Source organism: Mesocricetus auratus, unplaced genomic scaffold, assembly GCF_017639785.1.
Source record: "Mesocricetus auratus isolate SY011 unplaced genomic scaffold, BCM_Maur_2.0 Super-Scaffold_100020, whole genome shotgun sequence".
Taxonomy (NCBI): domain Eukaryota; kingdom Metazoa; phylum Chordata; class Mammalia; order Rodentia; family Cricetidae; genus Mesocricetus; species Mesocricetus auratus.
The window spans coordinates 30,279,256-30,297,833 of record NW_024429201.1 but is presented as its reverse complement, the minus strand read 5'-3'; the positions used below and the strand labels follow the sequence as shown (position 1 = coordinate 30,297,833).

The 18,578-nt window shown below is 36.8% G+C and overlaps 1 pseudogene; it reads left to right on the top strand.

The window, feature by feature from the left end:
• The first annotated feature begins 13,759 nt into the window (after window positions 1-13,759).
• On the top strand, window positions 13,760-16,015 carry LOC101835729 (annotated as a pseudogene).
• Window positions 16,016-18,578: the final 2,563 nt, after the last annotated feature.

The window sequence follows — 18,578 nt, the reverse complement described above, 5'->3', positions numbered from 1 at the left end:
ATCCTCAATGTGGCTGGAGAATGAATGCCTCTTACTGAGATCTTTCTCCTGTCATGAGTCCTGCAGTTAAAGGTGTGAGCTGTAAATCTCTTTTAGACTGATAGAATCTTGTGACTATCTGGTTGGCCTTGGACTCACAGAGACCTGTCTACATCTCAACCCTGAGTCCTTGGATTAAATGTGTGCTTGACCACCTCCTAGTTTCTGGCTGCTGGGAGTAAAGGTGTGTGCCTGGCTTCCATGGCTTGTTGCTGACTTTACTTTCAGGCAAGCTCTATTGTTTCATAAATAACATATCACTACTGAACTGAGTATATAAGAACTGAATCTTGCTTAATAAATGTATGTTTTGTATTGCATACGTAAATAAAATAATTAATGGCTATGCTTGCTAGCCTCTTTGTAATTACAGAATCCTGTTCAAGGCTATTTTAGTTTTTTTTTACAGGATGCTGCTTGTCTGTGAAATTTAAATCATATTCCTTCATTATTACAGCTCTAATTTAAAGTCAAGCAAATTCTTTCTCTTTCTCCTGAATTGAAAGTTTCCATTCTCTATCTAATCATATGCATAGTATGCATTCTAGATGCCTTAAATTGAGTGAAATAAGGGGAGATGAAAATTATACATGAAAAGGAGCTGTATTTCCATTAAAGGAAGGAATCTTGGATATAGTCCACAATATCCATACTGCATGCCAGAGGCTAACAAATAAAACTACAGTGCCAGGAATGGCAACTTTTTGGGGAGTTGGAAGAAAATAGTTTATTTCCACTTGCATTTCCAGGTAACAGGCCACCACTGAGAAAATCAGGGGAAGAACTCAAGGCAGGAACCTGGAGGCAGGAGTTGATGCAGAGGCCATGGATAAGTGGTGCTTAATGGCTTGTCCCCTATGGCTTGCTCAGCCTACTTCCTTTTCTTTCTTACTCTTTTTTTAATAGCTTCATTATTGATGCTTTGGGAGTTTCACATCATACATGCCAATTCCCTTCACCTCTAAGTTCCTCCATATCTTGCTTTCATACCTACCACACACACCCCACATAAGAAAACAAATCAAATTAAGCAAGCAAATGAAGAAAAGCAAAACAAAACCAAAAACAAAAACCCAAACTGAAACAAAGCAAAGTATCAACATAACAAAAACACAAAACAAAACAAAACAAAACAAAACCACAACAGAAAAATCTCTTTGCTTCTCCTTTGCTGCTTCTCCAGAACCGCTTCATTTGTCCTTGTTGCAATGGAGGCTTCTGTATGCCATATAGTATCCCTCTTTGTGCCATCAGTTTTAATGGCACATGTCCATTGTAATGAGTCACTGGTCTGCTTCAAGGCCTCTGGTTTCTGGTACACTATCATCACAGACCCCACTGGAATTCCTTTGGAATATCCTGTGTCTGCCATGAGTCATGGAGGTCTTGGAGGTATCTTGCACAGGACCAGACCCTTCATCAGCTCCAGCAGGTCCAAGATGGGGTAGATGACAGGGTGGGTCAACCCAAGACCTGAGAGTGAGCCTGCATAGTAGCCAAGCTGGTTAGTAAGGGCCCCTGGAGGCCATCCACTTGGAGCAAGGGGGTGGAGTCAATTCCCCTACATGCATGCCCTCAGGTTCCATTCACTCTTACCTATTGTGAGTGATGGGGGGCATCCTTCCAGCAAGCAGGGGCAAGTACTTTTGCTGTAGTGTCCAGTAAGAGGCAAGGCCAGCTTTCCCAAGCCTGAAAATGGATGTGACTGACTCAACATGGCCCTCTGATTTCCTAAAACATGGTTCCTAGTGCCTCCTGAGGAGACATAGGCCACAGTCATCCACACAAACCCCAGCTTTAGCTGGATCATGGATCCAGACATAGTCCACTGCAGGTATGGGCCTGGGTGACATCCTGGTTCTGGGTGGAGGGCTGGCCACTCAGGTGGGAATGTTTGCTGCCCTAACCTTGGACATCTTTTTGTCCTCTGGGTGCAATGCAGGACTTGGAATTCAGCACAAACCTCTGTCACAATATAGCCGTGAACCCCGACATGGTAGTTGACAGTCTCTGGGTCTGGTTTTCACCATTGCCTCAGTGACAATATGTCCCTGAGACACCAACATGGCCCTCAATCTCGGGTTTCTGTATGGCCTTCTGTGGTAATGTGTGCATCCAACAACAGCACAGACACTGGCTGAAGTAGGGCCATGGACACATGACATTGAGTAGCAGAGCAGACCACTCAGATCTAGTTTCATCCTGGCCATCAGACACCAACCTGGACTCTGGTGGCCAATCTGACCCTAGGAATCTTCATGTCATTTGTTGGCAACAGGAGTCACATACCTCAATTCAGACACTGGATGCTATAGGGCCACTGACCTAGACATGGCCATTTTCAGCAGCCTAGGCCCAGATGACACCATGGTTCAAGGTGACAACTCATTCCACCCATATTTTTACAGCGCCTGCTGTGTCATGGCCTCCAGATAACCAAGTCTCAGGCTCTGGCCCAGATCCTGGACATTTGTGTGGGCCCTAGTAGCAACCTGGGCCATACTCTTCAACATAGACCCTGGCTATACTTGGGCCGTGGAACCAGACACGCCTCAGGTAGTAGCTTGGCCTGGGTGATATCCCAGCTCCAAATGGTAGCCCCAGCAACTCCAATCAGGATAATTCGGTTAGTACTATGGGCCTTGGACACTAACAAGACCACAGGTTGCAGTACGTACCTCAGGATTCATGTGGCCTTTCATGGCACCATGAGACATGAGCATCAACATAGATCTTGGCTGTGGTAGAAACATGGATCCCCAATATGGCCCTTGGCAGCAGCCCAGTGGATATCATCAACATGAATCCAAGTAGCAAGCAGAACTGCCACTCAGTCTACTCCTCAATACAGTCACCATGGATTCAATTAGTAAGCAGACCTTTAATGCCTGCCTACTCCTTATCATATTCATTTCGCCCTTTCTGTGTCTTTCTGTAGCACATGAATCATTTAGTTTCTCTATGTCTTCCATTTCTCCACCACATGATTTCTTATGGAAACAAGACACACATGCCTGGCTCCAAAACATACTGTATGGGCTCCTGGCTCTCTTCCCTCTGCCTATCTGACCAGTTCAGCAATGACACTTTATTTTGAGCTGATGATCAATGAGGTCCCATAGAACTCAAAATCTGTAAACTATTACTATTGTTATTTATTTCCCTGAACCAGTAGACAGTAAGAACATATTGCTTAAGCAGCGAGGGGTAGGGAGGAGTGGGAGCTGGGAAGAAGAGAGGGGGAGAAGAGGAAGAGAGAGTAGGTCATGGGGGAACAGGAAGTTGAGTGGGTGGGGGTAGAATAGGGGGAAGAGGGAATCAAAGGATAGAAGACAGATCAGGCACCAGAGCGACCTCGAGTGATCTAAAGGGATAACACCAATTGGCAAGCTAAGCAATAGGGGAGAGACCACCTCGAATGCCCATTCCTGATAATGAACTTGATGTCTATAACCATCCGGGAACCTTCATCCAGTGATTAATTGAAGCAGAGGCAAACACACAATTAAACACTGAACTGAACCCAAGGAACCCAGTGACAGAGAGAGAGGAGTGATGAGCAAATTGGCAAAGAATGGGCTGGCAAAACCAGCAGAGACAGCTGATTTGAACAGAGGAGAGCTCTTGGACCCCAGACTGACCGTGTGGAGGCCAGCATGGGACTGATCTGGACCCCCCAAATGTGAGTGTCAGCGAGAAGGCCTGGGCAACCTATGGGGCCCTGAGCTGTGGATCAGTGTCTATCCCTGGAATACAAACGGTCATCGTGTGCCCATAGCACAAAGAGGGATGCTCTCTCAGTCTGGACTCTTAGGGGAGTGCCTGGACCCTACCCAGAGTGAAATAGCAGACTCTAGATATCCCCTATGTGGAAGGATTTGGCAATAGGGTGGGAGGGTGGGGGGCAAGGGGAGTGCGGGAGGAGGGGAGGGAGAGGGAACTGGGATTGACATGTAAAACAAGCTATTTAAAATTAAAATAAAAATGATAAAATAAAAAAAGTCGTCAAACATAACAAGAAAAACAAAGCTTTTGCTGGTTTGGAAACTTCATCCCTATTGCTTAATTTAACAGTGCTGGAAGGAGATATTCTTGCTGCAAAAGGAGAAAAGTAATCATCTATAATGAAATATATGAACACTAAAAGCTACACCAATGGCTGCCCTGGCGAGGCTTCCTCACTGAAGCAATAATAACTTAAGGGTCACAGGAATAACTATGATTGGATTTAAGGTCCACCACAAACTGAAAATTATATATGGCATCATTACTAAGAAAAGAGCCTACAGCAGACAGGTCATAGGCCCTAGTGGAGAATTTACTAAAATTATTTTGCTAAAAGTCCACAGTGTTAAACTAACCCTTAACATTTTATTATCTTCTCCATAGTTCAATGAACATCTCAAGTCTCATCTGAGAAGCTATTTGCAATAGATATTGATTACCTAGCAGACACATAGCTGGCCTAGGTGCAGAGAACAATACACTTCAGACCTAAATATAGTTCTTTCCACAAAAGCTTAAGGATCAGTTTCCAAGGCAGTTTGGAAAGAGTGCAAGTGCAGACAGTGAATGACTGCACAGACACAATGTCTTCCAGGTACAGTAGGGAATTGTACTATGTTATACATTGATTACAATGATATACACAAAACCTGTGCTAGCCCTACCCAGGCCAAACCTCAGTGAAGAGACTGAGGTTGGTTACAAAATCCAAATACTAGACATAGAGCTATAAGGAATTGTTACATGCTGGGAAAGTAAGAAGGTTTTCTTGTAGATGATATTTTCTTGTAAGTCAGCCATGCTCTACTGTAAGATGACACATCCAACAATAATTAGGCAACACTAATTTGTCTTCATGGGCTTAAGTATAGTTTGCATTTTATTCTTTTGAATTACCTCTATTATTTTTATATTGTAATTATATTGTTTCCCCCTTCGTTTTCCTCTCTAAACCCTCCCATTGTCTCCTACTTCCTATATTCCAAATCCATGTCCTTTGATTTTATTGTTTTACATATATATGTATATATATTCTAATATAAATACATATATATCACTAAAATATAAGTAAAAAGCAGTTCAGTCTATATTATGCTACATATATGTATATTTTAAATAATAAATTTTTGGCATATGATAAGTATAATTTTCATCTTCCCTGGGCAAAACTCTTTCTCCAGCTCTGTTCATTACTTAGTTACCTGTAGTTCTTTGTGTAAATTTTAGGTTTTATGGGCTTCCTTCAACCAAAATTAGCATGTATATTGTTGGACTTTTTAATCATATGTTTAGACAGTCATGTTGATGAGATTACATCAGTCTAGTTATTGGCATTCCAAGAAAATATAATCATCCACAAAAAAACCTCCCTATTATGCTGGCTTTTATAGTCTATCCACTTGAGCCTAAAGTATAGTAGTTATTTTGTAGATTTATCAGATGGGACTGGGCTCCTAAACTATGCATTTTAATTTGTTTTCATTTTCTGTAATGGTTCTATTTGTTGCAAAGAGAAGATTCCTTATATAGGGGTGAGGATTAGCCTTATTTTTTTATAAGAATACATATTTCGTATGTATGTAGGATTTAATGCTGAGTAAAATGGCAGTTGTAGATTCCCATCCAAGACACATGAATTAAGTAGCCCTGTTTAGGATTATAGTGACAGACATGTTTTCCCTCTTGTTGAATGTTCTTAAGTCTATTCAGGTAGATGTTAGCAATGATTTTCACTAAAACTCTAGCAAGGTGCTGTGCTATAATGCTTATTGTTGTGGATTGAAGACATCACAGTGTGGTAGGACTATTGGTTAAACCACTCACTGTTAGAGAAGTAAAAGTGATTACATCCTAAAAGAGTTGGGGAGAGAAGGATAAATAGGTTAATAACATTTGAAATTACCAAAGAACTATGAAAGTTCTGGAAAAAAAACTTTGTTAAGTTTTGCCTTTTTAAAATATTTCTTTGATTTTACTTCTAAGTTGTCCCTTTAATATTTCTTTTAATATTTTGTTGAACTGGGTCTCATAAAAACTAGGATATCCTTCAACATAAAATGTAAGCTAGAATGACTGAGCACCTAATCATCCATCTTTATGTTAATCCCTATAAAGTCTTTTAAATATCTCAGTTTTACTTAATTGCTAGTATGACAAGCATTTCATAGATTATAGATAAGAAGTCTAAAAAAGAGCTATATTCCGAGCCCCTACCTTTAAATATATTTATAGCCAGTTTTCTTCACTACAGAACTCTTAATAGTAGACTAACATCTTTTATCATAATATCTATATTAATTTATGCATTTATCTTGAAGTGGCTTTCATTTTCTTTGACATTTATACAAATAATTGTATCTACTCTTGTATAGTTTAAGTTCAATAAGGTTTTTAACATAAAATTTTATTTTTAAAAATTTAATTGAAAATAATTCATACAGTATATTTTGATCATGTTTTTCATGAACCGCTTCCTCAAAGTTCCTCCTTATTTCACTATCCAGCCAAAGGAATATTGTTTTTTTCTCTCATTATTTGTATGAAGAAATAAATAAAAACACCACAACTTAACAAAAAAACTTGTAAATATACAATAACAAAACAAAAAAGACAATAGTTAAACAAATTTGAACTGTCAAACTAAGCGAAATGAATTAATTCCCCAAAAATACCTTTGAGTTTGTGTTGCCCAACTACTCCCTGGGGTGTGTTAATAGACTCCATTAGAGAAAACTGATTTTCACTTTGTCAACAGGTTTTAACTGTTGTTATAGATTTGGTTATGGATGGTAAATCATGTCCTCTTCCTTCTCATAGTGCTGAGACTCTGTCTAGGCTGATCTTGAACATACTCTGTGTGCTGCCATAATCTCTGTGAGTCAATGTCTGTATGAACATTTTGCTTCTAGAAGATAATGTTGTCTTGGAGTTGACACATCCTGGAAAGACTCTATCCTACCACAGAGATACTTGCTGATCCATGGTCCCTTATGCCCAATTCATAGTAGATAGAAATTTGAAACAGCATAGATGTACATTACCAGATGAATTGATAAAGAAAACAGGATTCATTTATGCAATGTGATATTATTCATCTGCTAAGAATAATAAAATTATGATGTTTGAAGGTAATGTATGGAATTATGAAAAAAGTTATCCTGATTGAGGTAACCCAGATTTCAAAAGATAAATTCAGCAATAGGACTTTATTATGAGGCCAGGTAGACTAATCAATACACTTGGTAATAGTGTGTGTTGGACATTTTGGTGGTGGTTTTGCGGGACCCTTCCTTTTCAGTAACGACTCAGCAAGGTTAAAACATTCCTGGCACTGGGGATTTCAATTATGACATGACGTCGATCTGGGGCATTGTCTCCTCCTTTGTTTGATGACTTATTTTAAATGCCTTTCACATGTGTATGCATTCTAGGAAACTTCTTCTGCATGAGGTTTCCATTTGGCTTGACAAAGATCTTTAATGTTGGTTCCCCTCTCTATTTTCCCTCTGAAACCTGCCCTTCCATCCAACTCTCCCATTTAATATCCCTGTTCTACTTTCTTCTTTATCTCTATATAACACTATACTAGATTTTCTCCTTCCAAATGTTGCCCATACTTACATATAGCCTTTCCTTATCTAACTTTAGTTAAGTAGAAACTAATGATTTATGATATATTTGAAAGACAGAGCTTAGAAGCTATCTTCTATTCACATTGAATTACTTCCATTAGAAGCTAGTTTCTATTAGGTTTTGAGATTTCCCCACAGGAAAGTTAAGTATGGCAATTAAGAAAACCAAATTTAATGCTCTCTACAATTTTGAATTACTTCTGAAAAACAAAGTGGCTCATTTCCATAACTATGGTGAAAATATTCATTTGTGTTTTAACTAACATGAAATCACAGAACATAACATAGACTGTTAATATTGTCACTTAACAACCCCCAAAGCAGAATTGTAAGTCTACTTGCTTGAACAATTAAATACAGTTAATCCTTCTGGGTAATCCCAATTGTTTTTCTAGCTGCATCACAGAATATGTAATAAGGGAGACTATGAGTATATTCATTATTTTAGCCTTGTCATGAAGATTTTTTACTGATAACTGAACTATCCATTCTGAATTTTTAAACGTCCACAGGTCATACAACAGTGAAATCAAGAGAGGTACTGGGTCAATGTAATGAAGGCATTGCTTTGAATCTCTTCTAGTCTTAATGTAAATTTACCTTGGAGAAAGCTTATCTCTAATGAAAGGACAGAATCGTATTCTAATTATTCCTGTTCATCAGCATTCATTCAGCACTTAAAAATGGGAAAAGTTTTTTTCACTATAGGTAGTTTTGACTGACATTTGACAACCCTAAATATTCATTCCAAATACAAATAACTAGGACATGCTATAAAATGGGCATTAAAAATAAAACATTTATAATACAGTATAATTTGGCCTGTGCAGTGGTGGCACATGCCTTTAATTCCAGAACTTTGGGAGGTAGAAGCAGCTGGATATCTGTGAGTTCAAGGCCGGACTATTCTACAAAGCTACACAGAGAAACCCTAATTCAATTTGAGTATAAAAAGAGCAATGAGGGAAAAGTATTCATGTAACCATCAGGATTATCTCACATGGTTGTCAAATGTTATTGAATTAATACACGATGATTTTAATGTAAAATTAATATAAAGTGATTTAAAAAGAATATAATAGATATAAACTTTAATTAAAAATGGAAACTATTTTTTGGCCAAGGTCTTGCTTATTTCAAAAAAGAAACAGGCAGATTTACTTGGTTTCCATGAATTAAATGACCAAAAATATATAGTTCAAAGAAAGGAGTGACACAAGGACCAGACAGTATTTTCACTCACCAGGCTCCACCCTGTGGTAGAGAAGTTTAAACATTTGACCTTTAATGAAGCAATACATATATATGATTCCAGAGATATTATACTTCTCTCAGCATTGCTTATCATTCTCTATAAATAACAAACTTAGGAATGAGGACATCTAACCTGCTTGCCCCTTCAATTTTTTATTTGTAGTTTTATCTCATTAGAATATAATTAGGGTCACTGTATCAATCTGTATCCTCAATGGTGACTTGAAATGGTCTTTAAAATTTAAAGACATGATTTACCAATCCCATTACGCATCCATAAGAGCTCCTCTACCTCCAGGGTCATATTATCATTAAATTGAACATGATCACCGCATGGCAATATTCTAAAGCAACTTCATCAAGACACATTTTTTTGACTTTTCACTTTACTGAAGAGGTCACTTACAAATGCTTACAAAGCATACGTCTATAATTATGTTATTACTAAACTCCAGAGCAATGTAATTACAATTATTGCTTTGTAGCATTATATTATTTTCTGTAACAATCTCAAAAATATTTTATTTAGCTTTTAACATTTCGGTATATATTTATGGTATTGTATTGAAAATATATCTTGCAATAAACAAGAGTGGAAATTTTGCCAGACAACATAGCCAAAGTTAAATGTACACTTTTGAAAGACTATCCTACTATGTATTTAGTACTTTAACTTGTTAAACTTGCCTTTAAGAGATCAAGATAACAGGCAATCTTATTTGCTTTGTAATTCAGGTGTAATAAAATTTTACAATGTAAGTAAATGTATATCTATAATTTTAGGTTATTTATTCTATACCACTGAACCAATAGTAATGTGTGTATGTTTTTGTATGTATTATGATAATCTTTTGGTGAAAACTGAAAATATGGGTTTACACAAACAAAAATAAATGTCTACCACCATGTTCAAGGAAAATACATATATTGCTTCATAAACATGTCATTTGTAAAACCATTTGCTATCTGTGTCCCTTATGTCCATTGAAATAAGTGACTTAATCCCTTATAAAATTCTGGTAATGAGGACAACATCCTCAGAGCTCACTATTGAATCTAGAGAGGTTGAGCTGGTGTCTGCATGGAGCCTTCATCCCTACATTCTAGTGTCTTTGGTACTGGAAAGATAACAGCTGGCTATAGAAAAAGAAACCTGGACAATGATCCATCTGTAAAACCCTTGGTCTATAATCTGTACTGCTTGAAAGATGCCCTGAGGCAATGGTGGTGTAGAAATTCTGGGAATGGCTAAGCAATGTCTGGTTTAACTTGAGGAACACACCATGAGAGAAAGCCCATACCCTACTGCTTGCATGGCCAGGGACAGGATGCTAGATAGTCAAGAGACCCATGGAAGAACCAAGCACATAAGCACACACACACACACCACACACACACACACACACACACACACACACACACACACACATATATATATATCCTAATGAGATATTCTGTTATTTTCATAGATCAATGTTTTGTCATCATCAGAAAGGTTTCCTCTAGCAGCAGATGACATAAAGTATAGAGACACACAGCCAAACATGCAGAGAATGAGTCTAAATTGGAGATATCCATTAGGTTGCTCCCCTCAGAGTTCTGGGAACCAAATGGAAGAAGGGGAAGAAAGAATGTAAGAGCCTGAGTGAACGTATGTCACAAGGAGACTGTGTGCCATCAACTCAAGTGCCTCAAGTGTTACAATTGCTTTCTAGGTAATTTAAGAATCACAAGGTAAAAGAAATTTTCATTTATATCAATATGATATAAACTAGAGTCTTTTTAGAGGACAGAACCTCAATTAAGAAAGTTCCTCAATAGTCTAGGGCTATAGACATTTTTCTTAGTGATTGATGAGGAAGGACCTAGTCAACACTAGGTGCATCCTGGGCAGGGAGTTATGGGTTCTATAAAAACACAGGTTGAACAAGCCATAATGGGAAAACCAGTAAGGAACACTCCTCCATAGAATCTGCATCAGTCCTGCCTCTAGGTTACAGTATGATTTAGTTACTTTTCTGACTTCCTTTAATGATAAACAAAGATTTAGAAGCATAAGGCAAATAAAACCTTTCTTCTCTAAATTGCTATGATTACAGTGTTTCATCACAACAATAGAAACCCTTTCTAAGATAGCACATATACTGCAAAAGAAACTTGTCCCCAGTATTCTACATATATAAGGTATTTAGGATAGTAAAATGAATACATTCATAAAATGCAAGTGGGTAACATAATTAGGGATATACAAGAGTAGATTTTCTTTAATGAGTGTAAGAATGTTTTACAGAAAATAATACTCAGGATGTCTAAAACTCTTGAATGTATTTAATAGTAATAAATATATACTTGAAAATATTTTGATAGCAATTCTATATTGTGTATATTTTGGCACAACAAAGGTGAAATAGTATGAACTTGAAAGAGTATGATTTAGTAGATTGGCAGATTTCTATAAAATTTATACCTGTTATAATGTTGTCATATCATTCATAAATTACTGAGGATTCTAAACTGAAAACAAACTGTCTAAAAGTTCACTTTTTTAGTACTTTCAAAATAATCCCAAATCACTTTAATTTCATTTTCTCAGTATACTGTTTCAGCAGGGCAAACCTCATTCATTGTTTTTCTACTCAATAAATTTTCAGACATATGGTACTAATGTTAAGTGACAAGTATGATAAATTTAATCTTTCTCTCATTTACATACATATTTTTGTCATATTGTGCAAAGATACTGGCAAGATTATTATAAGATACAACCAAAGATGGTAGAGGTTACCAGGAACTGGAGATTCATAAATATTTCTTAGCATTTTTATCAAACTGAACCATCATAAAAATGTAAGTCATGTGTCATTCTTTTTCTTATGCAGTCTTTTTATATTCTCCACTTCAAATTTCTTTTCCCCCTCTGATGAACTTGCTTTTACTGATTCTATGTCTGTGTTCCTTTGTGACAGTGGAAAGAACACATTATAGAACTTTTCATGGATGATGGATTTGTACCAGTGGAGATGCACAAAAAATATAGGGAAAGCATTAGGAAAAAATATGTATTAAGGTGGTTCACTTTATGATCTCTGGGCTATAACTTTAGAAATGGTATGATGTTATACAATTTGTTGATGAATGTTTTAGTAACACCAATCAATTTTCTGGTCTCTTTACATTTTACTCTAAGAAGTTGACATTTTCATGAATGAAATCTGAACATTAGCTACTTTATGCTGTGGCATAAACAAGCTTTTTCTATATCTCCCTGGTTGATAAAAGCAAATTTCATTTCACCATGAATAATTCAGCCCCTGTAGTTCAGGAAATGCCTTGTCCTTGTTGTTTTCATTTAGAACACTAAATTGAAATAATAATCCACATGGGAGAGAAAGCAGTCACCTGGCCAAGAGTATAAACAATGAGGTGAATCACACTTCTAAGTATATTCCATCCTCTCAGTGTTAGCCTCTCAGAAAAAAATATACAAGTATTATTTTACACATAGAAGTTTCATATTATTTACACAAATCTTTCTTTTGTCTATATAACTTGATGGAAACATGTAAATAAATTCTTGCCTATTTCAGAAGGAAAACCCAATGTAAATCAAAACAAAAGTGGCCTAGGCAGACCTGTAGAATAATTGAGAACAAATCAATAAGTAATTGGTGAAAGAATGGAAGCATAAATAAGAGCCTAATTACTTTTCATAAAAATGTATAACAAAGAATTGTGTATCTTTACTCATCCTCTGTGCTTTCTGCTTCCATCTCCAAAGCCATGTATTTTATACTACCTTAGTTGCTTCATGCTAAAAGCAATAATGAAAGTTCATATGCAATTATCAAGGAACCTAATATTCTCAACAGTTTAAGTTAGATACATATTTTAATCAAGATATTTGGAGATTATTGTATATTTTAATATGGCATTTCAGGCATTTAACATTTTGTGACATGCCAGGTTGAATAAAATCTCCCCTGTGTAAGATTTTTGCTCTCCTTTCATATCAGCTTTTGTTGTTGAGATTAATGTTTTCATGACAGAAATAGTTATATTTATTTTACTCTTTGAATGTCTGCCTAGGGACTTTGATAGCAACCTTATATAATGAAGAGTGTTCTGTAATGACAGACCGGCTGTTGATTATGATCCTGGAACCTACATACTCAGACACAAAGTCAGAAAATTCTCTTTTGTTTATCCTAATCTCTTTGCACTTTTGAGCCTTTTCATACTCCAAACCCATTCCCTTGTTGTTGCACGCTTTTTTTTGCGATCACAACAATCCTCAATTCAAACATTACTCCAACACTAGCACATATGATTTAAATTTTTGTAATTTCACATAAAAATACGTTTTATATCTGCTGTAGATTAGAAACCAAAGCAAGAGCTAGACATTTGGATTTAATAGGGAAGAAGTACTTAAATAATTATTCAATATCTTTATTATCAAATAAATAAAATCAAACAAATTTGGAATTTTATCTTACAAAACTCAGAATACCTGTAATCAATACAATGAACGAAAGTTCATTCTGATGAAGATGTGAGAAAAGGCTAACACTTATCTATTGCTTGTGGGATTGCAAATTGTCAAGCCACTATGAAAGTCAGTGTGCTAATTCCTATGGTAGGTGGGAATAGATGTACCTAAAAAATTCAGCTATACCACTCTTCTAATATAACCAAAAGACTCTACATATTACTATATGAATACTTACTCAAACATGTTCACTGCTGATACATTCATTATGTCTGGAAACTAGAATCATCCTAGATGTGCACCATTAGATAAATGAATAAAACATTGTCACATTTACCCAATGGAATACTATATGGTTCTTAAGACAAAAGAAATGAGGAAGTATAAAAATAAGGATGGTATTTTAAAAGTATCCAACGTGAGGTAACGCTGACCCAAAAAGACAAATATGTAATCTATTTACTTATGTAGAGAGATTAGCATTTAAGACTTTGTTAGCAGGCAACAATATGCATGACCATAGAGGCTATGTTTAAAATAAGGCACTAGGGTGGGAGAGAATTAACTCCCTAGGGAGAAGAAATAGAAACACAGTTATGGGTGGACAAAGTGGTAGGACTGGGACTAGAAGATCAAATAGAGAGGGAGTGGGAAGACAGAGTCAAGGGAGGGAATATCGGGGAAGGACAGCTAAAATTAAGGGTTATCTGAGGATTCATATGGAACCCCAATACATAAGAATTTTCCTAAAATGTATACAAATATGAAGGTAACCTAAATGAAATCACTAAGTAAATGGAGAGTTGGAGCCCCAGTTAAATATATCTTGAAACCAAATAAAGCTTCCAATTCTGAGAAATGATTATATGTAAGTTTTGGCAAAGGGATTCCCATGGATAGCCCCAAACAACCAAAGATATTGGTTGCACTATACAAATAGATGATAAAGCACTCTTGCTAAAGACAACTCATTGAATGTGAAGTCAAGCTAATGCTTACCTAGAGTGTTCACTCCTACTGATCATGGTACTTGAAGGTAGTCTGCGTGCTATCAAAAGACAACCTGGTTGATCCTACAAAATGACCTCCCTGTAACATTCACTTGTTAAATAATGGCAAAAAAGCTTGTAGGAGTAACTAATCAATAAAAAAACTGAATTTAAGTCCTACTCCATAAAATGATAACCATTCTGACTCTGTTCATATGGCCAAGATCAAGAGATCAGATTGGCCAGCATGTTAGAGTAAAAAACAAAACAAAACAAAACAAAAAACTACTGTTCCGATAAAGGAAATAAGAATAAAAAGACTCCTGTTGACTGTCTACTGATAGAGCATTTACTTAGTCATCATCAGAGAAGCTCCCTCTTGCTGTAGATGGGAATGAATGTAAGGATTCACAGGTATACAATGAGCAGAGAGTAAGAGACATTCATATATTCTGTTCTAGACAGATTATTTCCATCAGTTACCTCCAATCAATGCTCAAGAAACACTTTAGAAGAGTAAGAACGTTGACATATGGTAAGAACCAAAGGGGATTGAGGACACCATGGAATCAAGAACTTCTAAGCACAGCAGGTTCATTGCACATAAGAATCCACAGAAGCCGAGCTGTTGTGAGGCATGCCTTTGCATTCAGGAGGCAAAGGAAGGCGGATCTCTGTGAGTTCGAGGTCAGCATGGTCTAAAGAGTGAGTTCCAAGATAGGTTCCAAAGCAATACAGAGAAATCCTGTCTCAAAACTGCCCCCTCAACAGAAACCGCAGAGATTGTAGCATCATGCACAGGGTTTGCACAAGCTTGAGTGATATGATATCCCAATAATAAAGCTATCTTCAATTGGTAACTGGTTGCAAATGAAAAAAATTTGTTGTCTACAGTGAAGTTTCACTGGAAATACAAATCTCTGTTAATGACAGACCCCACGCCCATCAGTAGATGACAACACACAATGAAATCAATGTTATTTTTGGAGCCAGTACTCGGTAAAGATGACTCAGGTTCAGCTCTAGCCCTAAAATTGTGAAGCCCAATGGCGAGCTGGACGAGTTCGAGTCTGGCATCTCTCAGGTGTCTCTTGAGCTGGAGATGAACACCGATCTCAAGGCACAGCTTCTGGAACTGAACATCACAGAGGCCAAGGAATTGAAGTTGGTGGTGGCCAGAGAACCATCATGTTATTTGTAGCAATTCCTCAGTTGAAATCTTTCCAGAAAATCCAAGTCTGACTGGTTCATAATTAAAGAAAGGGTTTATTGGGAAACACGTAGTCTTCATTGCACCGAGGAGGGTTCTGCCAAAGTAAAGTCAGAGGTGTCGCACGAAAAAGCAACAAAAGTGCCCTGAAGACACACCCTCACTGCAGTGCATGATGCCATCCTTGAGGACTTGGTCTTTCAAAGTAAGATTCAGGGCAAAAGGATTCGTGTGAAACTGCATGGCAAGCAGCTCACAAAGACACTTAGACAAAGCACATAAGAACAATGTGGAACACAAAGTTGACCCTTTTTCTGGTGTGTATAAGAAGCTCACCAGCAAGGATGTGATTTTTTTAATTCCCAGAGTTTCAACTGTAAAGCAAATGACAGAATAATGTGTCATTCACAGAAAAAATGTTCTTTGTCTCATAAAACTTCATTAGGGCAATTTTAAACTTCATAGGTCCTTTGCATGTAGGTCCTTGGTTTCTGATTTTGATTCTTAAGGGATTGCTATGTATACTAATGTATGCATTTCTGTATCTGTGTGTCTTTCTTGAGCTTTTTCTTTGACTCCTTACCCTATTCTAGCTTGTTTTGTTTTATCTTATTTGATCATTTTTTGCCTGCTTGCTTTCTAGTGAGAAAGGATACGAATGTGTGGATTTGAATGGGGAAGTTGGGAGGGAGGATCTAGGAAGAGTTAAAGGAAAGAAAACCAGGGTTATCATAAATTGTATCAAAAAGTCTATTTTCATTAAAAATAGGAAAAACGTTTTGTCACTGTAAATGATAGTCCATTGACTAATACCCAGATATAATATCAGTGGTTTGGTAAATAGTATTTTGCTACTGAATGTATAAAGGTGACTGATTAGATACTTAACAATTAATGAGTAATTATTATACTTACCATGTTCTAAGACATTAACAATAACAACTCTATTATCAAGCATAGGCTTTTCTTTATGTCAGAAAGTAAAAATAGAACTGAAATCAGAATCTTACTATTTAACTTATATAATATTATTTATTATCTGAGAATTTCATAGAAATATACAACTCACTATTTTACATATCCAAACTCCAGGAAACTATTTTACCAGATAAAGATAATTTTGTCTATAGGATACTTTTGTATGAAATTAAGAAGCTCAGAAGAATAGTTAGTGAGCAGCTAGATTATCCAATGAAAGACAAATTAGCCATGCACTTATTATCCTTTATTACAGGAATAGCAACATGCAGACATTTAGGGAACCTGGAAGGTAAATGAACTTTCTTTAGTGAACAAAATAAATCTCTCAATATTTTTGTGTACTATATAGAATTAGAACAAAAATGAGACATGCAAGATAACATATAAAATGAAGTATGGGCCTGGTATATCTCTTGTGTCATAGTGGTCTTAGCAAGGAATTTTGTATACACACACATATATAATTTTCTATATAAAAAGTAAATAATAAAATCATTTTAAATGCAAATTGATCAACTATGACAACAAAGCCAGCTGTTCAGCAGATACTGGGAGGAGTATTTCAGATTGAAGGATAAGTATATGCAAGCTGATAAAGAATAAGCAAAATAATGCTAGAGAAATACCTAAGAAAACAAGATGAAAAATAGCCACAATGAGTATAAAAGAAACAAAATAACAACATTTAATACATATATAAAAACCCTCAGAGTATTAATACTCTCTATTCTGAAATCATAGTATGTATATTAGTAGGTTAATTTAGAAAACATGATTCATAATTTTTATCTACAAAAGCATATTGAACCATTCAAGACAGAAGTTGTATTAGGGTAAAACTATGGTTAAAAACAAATGGAGGACAAACAAATGAAACAACTCTATAACTGTAAACTTCAAATAAATATTTCCTTGAATAAGTTGCCGGGTACAATAGATTTATACAGATAGAAAAGTAGCAAACAAACTGCTAGATATAAAGTCATAGCTTAACACCTGCATGGTAATAGTTTCTACTTCAGTATCCCATTACTACTAATGGACAGGTGAACTTATAAAAAGGTAACTGTTGGAAATAATCACCATCATAGGTGAAATGGGCTTAAAAAGATCTACAAATATCCCATAATATCAATGCGAATGTTATAGAACACACATGCATTCTCGATACTATATGGTATATGTCTTAACAATAGTTATGCAATGACAGCACCATTCAATATACTGATGGGGATGCATGAACTTCTATAAGACTCTACGTCTAGAGAGGAGGCTGGGAGTACAGGGAAGTAGCTGTCCCTCCGGCAGCATCAGGTAAACAGGCCGGCTTCCCGGCCTGTGTTCCAGAGCCTGCAGATCGCCTGGGAACGAGACAGAGCTCCCAATCCCGGCAGGAGCCAAGCACCCCAGACTCCAGATCTTCTCTCCCACCAAAGAGACCAGGAAACTAGAGGAGCCAGGGAGACCAGGGGAGTAGCTGTTCCGGATCAGGTACAACAGGACCCAGCATAGGGTCCAGGGGACCAGGTAGGAGGCTAAGCGCCCCAGATTCCTGTTATTCTTCTCCACCCACGGACCACCATTTGGACAAGGTATAGAAGAACCAACAGATTGTTGGACTTGCTAGCACCCACCAAAAGGGAACTCTGGTCCCCAGACCAGTAAGGGGCTCTTTCTGCACCCACTAGAAGAAGAGATGGGAAAGAGACAATACAAAAACACAGTCAGCAACAGAAAAACAAATATGACACCGCCAGATTCTAGAGACTCCATACCAGCAAGACCCCAACATTCCAATGGGAAGGAAGCAGAAGAGAACGACCTTAAAAGCACTTTCATGAAAATGATAGAGGCCCTAAAAGAGGATATTGGAAAATTCCTCTAAGAAATGGAAGAAAAAACAAACCAAAAAATGCAAGAAATGGAAGAAAAAACAAACCAAAAAATGCAAGAATTGGAAGAAAAAACAAACCAAAAAA